The following is a 6,000-nucleotide window of genomic DNA, read 5'->3' as shown; positions in this document are numbered from 1 at the left end:
ATATGATAAATGAGTTGTTTTTAGAATATAAATACCTGAAACGACTTTGGGCGTGAGGCCACATGTATGTTATCGGCACGAGGCCGTATTTATGTTTCGGCGCGAGGCCGTATTTATTATGTTATCAGCGCGAGGTCGTATTTATTAGATTTTGGCACGAGGCCATATGTATGATTTCGGCACGAGGCTGTATCTATGTTTTCGGCACGAGGCCGTGATGATATTATGTATGTTCATGTATTATATGTTATTACAGCCAGTATGTTAGTTTAGTTCAATTCAGGGCTTGGTACCGTAGCTATATTGTAGATCAGATATCTACGTCAGATTAGTGCTAACCATCCCACGAGGGGATGGGAGATGGATAGTCGATGTGGCTTTCAATAGAGTGTGGAAGTCCACCTGGCAGTCCGGACCAGGGTGTGGCGGGCTTATCGTACTTACAGACATATTTGATTCGGCAGTGATCGGCTAGCCATTGTCGAGTCCCACCTTCGGGTTGCACAACCCATCATAGGGGGTAATACATGACATTAGCTAGCTATTCATCCTGGGTATATTTTCAGTTCTACAGTTACAAAAGATGTTTTTATGTATGTTATTACAGTGATAACAAACGCTTATGTATGTTATGATTTATTAACAAATATAAAGGTACATGATCATCCAGTATGATATTATGATTATTTCTAAAATTATGAAATGTACTGTATATGTATAAGCACTTTAAATGTTCATGTTGTCACACAACTGTATTTAATATATTTTCCCTCAGTAAGAAGTGTCTCACCCCCAATATTAATTAACTTTTCAGGAAACCCAGAGAGACCGGCGGGTCAAAACCGTCGTTGAGTGATTGGTGCTTCCCTACTAGAAGGGTAAGTGTCGAACTAGGATTAGGAGATTTTTGTTGTATGGTCCTAGTGATGTTTTTGACTTTTTGGAGATTGTACATATAAACAATATATTGATGTTAATAGAAAGTTCTGGTATTATGTTTTATGATTGGATGTTGAGATTTATGTTTACTGCTACTAGGTTTTCCGCTGTGTTTGATAGATGTCCCCACTACCCACGGGTTCGGGTTGACCATTTTACCTATTATATGACATTATATATTTATAAATTGAGGGACGTTACAATAATAAATCATTTTCATGCCACCTGATTTGAATGGTAAATCATGATATAATAAATTGACTGGGAAAAGTTCATTTTGCTGAAAATAAGGGTATGATCACCTCTACGGTTTTATTTAACTCAAATTATATGTTTTACAGGAAAAAAGAGTTGATCACCCTACTCACTTTAGTTTTCCCCAAATACGAGTATAACAAACAAAATCATCATTTTCATACGCCTGATTCATTTAGAAATCATATATAACATTTATGTATTCACATACTCCAGTTTAAACGGTTCCATTTCAAAATAACTTACATAATCTAATCCCCTTACTTATTCCTGACCATGTTGCTAAAACCGAGCCTACAGCTTTCGAGACTGAACCCCCAGTTTTCCTTAAACCTCGCCGAGGAGAGAGAAACAATCGGAGAGGAGAGAGAGAGGATCGGAGAGTGGGAGTGGAGTGAATTCGGATGAAAGAGGGTGTGAGATACACTTTAGAGGAAAGTGGAGAGAGAAAAAGGAGTAAACCCTAAGAGAGAGAGCGTGTGTGTGAGAAATGAAATAATATAACAAAAATTTAAGCTTCCTTGACTTAAAGACCCTTAGCTCACACAAAACCATCGACGGTTTGGTCTCATACCAAACCAATTTTTCCGGTGTTCTTACATATAAGCTCTTGATTGTTTAAAACCGTCGATGGTTTCCCTGAGCTTCTAAAATCGTCGATGGTTTGGTCTTGTGCCTAACTAGGTTCTTACATTAAGAGTTTTTTTAGATAAAGAATTTTGTTTAGATAAAAAAGGAAAGGAAAGGAAATGAATGGAAAAGAAAAGAAAAAAAAAACTTATTTTTATCATATTTTTTTTATATTAATTACTATTATTAATAATAATTTATTTTATTATAATTTTTAAAAATTTAAAATTTAAATATTAATGATTGTAAAATTAATTTTTTTCAATAATATGTTATATTTTTAAATTTTTACTTTTCTTAAAATCAAATATAAAAAGTAATCCGTTTCTGACTTGGAAAATATAAAGAAAATAGAAAGAAAAGGAATCCATAGTTATTAAGGAAAAAAAGATTGAACAAATTAACAAATAAATTTTTTCTTAATTTTTATCACATTAAAACACAAATTTTTATCACAAACCCCCAAAAAAAAAAAAAAATCCCTACATAAACACCAAAGAAAGAAAGAACCTAAATTTTTCTTTTTTGGAATTACAGAAACCCTCCCTATGTTGGAAAACCAAAACCCAGCTAGTGAACACTACCCAGATTATCGATAACCCAACCAATTAATTATTTGAAGAAGACACAGACGCCTCTGATTAGCTTGGTCAGTTCATATGAGAGCTCTGCTTTATTCGTTAATTTGTTCAATTTCTTCTTCTTTTTTAACTTTCTTAATAACTAAATATAAAAAAATGGATTCCTTTGCATTTTTATTTTCTTTATATTTTCCAAGCTACATACGGATTACCTTTTATGTTTGATTCTAAAAAAAGTAAATATTAAAAAATATAATATATTAATGAAAAAAATTAATTTTACAATCATTAATATTTAAATTTTTTAAAATTATAATAAAATAAATTATTATTAATAATAGTAATTAATATAGAAAAAATATGATAAAAATAAGTTTCTTTTTGTTTTCTTTTCTTTTCCTTTCCTTTGTTTATCTAAACAAAATTCTTTACCTAAAAACACTCTTAGCCAAATACAAATTTTACTTATATTGTATATTCTGAAATTTGAAACAAAAAAAATATATTCAAAATTTTAATTTAAAAAATTTATTTATAAAATATTTATATTAATATTTAAACTCCCTTCAATGATGTAAAACTTTACTCATTAAATTTATATCAAAATTTCCTCTCTAACCCTTATACTACTTCAAATATTAATATCTCATTTTATAATTAAAGAAATGGAAGGATTTTTTGAAATAAAAAGGAAAAAAAAGGATGACTGGAAACCCTAAACCCTAAATCCCGACTCTCTCTCTCTCTCTCTCTCTCTCTCTCATAGTTAATGGACTTTCCTTTTGTAATTGGCGAATTTCATATTTTATGGGAATGAATCTCACTTGTAAGTATTTCTCAAAATACAAAGAAGGATTGGATTCGCGGAAGACTTTCCGTCCTTCTTCCTCTCCTTCTTGTTAGACTTTCCTTCTCAAAATACAAAGAAGGATTGGATTTGGAGGGGTCTTTATGAGGGATTTAGTTCAAGCGAGCCTGTGGTACTTAGCTCGCAGGCTGCCGGACAGGGAGTTCGCAGCGAGATCGGGGGGCGGGGGAATGGGTTTTCGACGGCTTCGCTGGGGTTTTCCAGCTTCTGCAGCGGCAGTCGTCGTCGTCGTCGTCGTAGTTGTTGTCGGAGAGCTTCAGAGCAGAGAGGGCGTCGGCGACGGTGGCGTCGAGGGGGAGTGACCTCAACGCCGGCTTGCCGAGACAGAGGTCGAATACCTCATGTGCAAGGCCATGGCTTTCTCGATTTGTGCAAGGCCATGGCTTTATCCTTTTTTTAAAAAAATATATTAAAATTTTTGTTGTCATTCTGGAATTATTTCCCAAAAAAGATATTATTTAATATATTTAAAAAAAATTTGAGAAATAAATTATTCTGCATAATAAATTATTCTGCATAATAAATTGAGAAATAATTTTTTTAATATATTTTAGTAAAAATAATAAATCGAAAAATAAATTTTAATAAATCGGGAAATAAACTCTTTTATGGTAGCAAGATTTGTCAAATGTCATTCCGAGAATTATTTTCCTAAAAAAATATTATTGAATATAATTTTTTTATAAAAATGATAAATCGGGAAATAAATTTAATAAATATATATTATACAATATAATTTTTCTCCACAAGAATCATAAAATTAATTTTAATGTATTTGAAATAGTAATTGCTTGTGTGACTTAAATCAATTGAATCAGTTAGTCTAGTCAACCTAAAAATTGAGTGTTTGATTCACTTATAAATTCAATTTTCAAAATATATTGTACTTAATTGACGAATTTGTTCAACATAATATATTAAATTAATATTATTTTCTTAGTTTATCTTATTAAAATTAAATAAAAAAGATAAAATTATCATTTATCAAGGGCATTTCTTTAATTTTTTGACATAAATTTAACTATTGACTAATTGTAATTTTGGAATAACAGAATGGTTTTTTTTGTCCATAAAATTAAATCTGATGATTTTTTTAGATAATTTTCAAAAGTTTAACATATGTAGAGTCATATTTAATAAACTTAAAAGGTGCTATGAATTTTATCAAAAAATAATATTATCTATAAATGGCACAGATTACCAAAACTATTTTAATTTTATATAAATATTAATTTTTAAAAAAATTATTATTCTATATTTTTTTAATTAAAATTTTAAAAATAAAACTATTTTTTACATCTACTCAGGCTACCGATATGTTCTTGTGAAAACCTTCATAAAATGCTCAGCAATTCTTTTATTGGGATTCTAGAAAGAACTTTCTGTTTTTTTTTTAATCTCAAAAAGTAAAGAATAGATCCTCAGTTTCTTTTTGAAAGCATAGATTTGGAGGTCATGATTTTTAATTTGTAAAAAATTAAATAAAATTTAGTATATTTTTATTATACTTAGCTTAAATTTGTACATATTTAAATGTATAAAGTCAAACTATCAAGCTCCTAAACATAGTAAGAAACTAAAAATTGTGAAAGTTGTTCAATTTACAAATTTAGCATATATTTGAGTGTGTAATGTTTAAATTTTAGACTTAAATTTAAAAATATATTTAGATAAATAATTTACAAAATTAGACTAAATTTTTGAATTGAAATAATATCTATATATATATATATATATATTAATAGTTTCCAAAAAATAAAAATTCTTTTGATTGTATTCGAAAGTGTAGACTTTGAATTTTAAATTTTTTGTAAATTTAAATAAAAACAGAAATTTAAATTTAAAACTTGAAGTTTATATTCATAAACACATAATTGAAAAAATTATCTTTGCCTCCATGAGAAAAAAAAATCAAAATAATCTTTCTTACAATCTTTTTAAGACTTAGAAATTTAGAACTCTATTAATTTAATATTAGTATTCGAACATTAAAATTTTAACATTTTAAGTGAAATAAAATCTTCATCTTTAAATGGGAAAACGAAAAAAGATTGTATATTTATTTTGATAAATTAAAAAATAAAAAAAAAATCTATGTTTTACATTTACATTTGTAAATTCCAATTGAAAAAAGAATTAAATAACATTCCTAAAATGTCTCACATGCAAACCTTCACATTTTTAAATATGAAGGTAATACAATAAATATGTATTTATTGATTCATAATTATTTTTTAAAAAAGATAATACAAAATTATTTAATTGTTTATAACCTTTATATTCCAAAGCAAACGCGTCCAAAGCTATCTTATTCATGCACAGTAAATATCGCCACTTGATTTAACAAATCTCACTAGATCAAGTAGCGATATTACGTCAGAATTATTTCAAAAATTATATTTCCAAAAAAAATATTATTTAATATATTTTTTAAAATATATATAGGGAAAAACACTCAAACTAAATGCCCGGGAGAGGAGAAAAGCAGGTCCATGCAAATGATGTCAGCGAGATTTGGGACACATGAGAAAATTTTCTCCATTTAGACTGTTATTTAATATTTTATTAAATAATAAAATTAAATATGAAAAAAACTCGTTAGAGTTGTGCTTTTCCTAAGCCAAGTGAGTGCTGCACCTTCTTGCCGTGAGCCAGTGCCCAAAGCTCCGACTATCACTGACTTTTCAGTTGATAGGATAGCAGGAAACCCAGCTGGCACATTCCCTC

Source organism: Malania oleifera, chromosome 5 (genome assembly GCF_029873635.1).
Source record: "Malania oleifera isolate guangnan ecotype guangnan chromosome 5, ASM2987363v1, whole genome shotgun sequence".
NCBI classification, from domain to species: Eukaryota; Viridiplantae; Streptophyta; class Magnoliopsida; order Santalales; family Ximeniaceae; genus Malania; species Malania oleifera.
Note: the sequence above shows the minus strand (reverse complement) of the source record.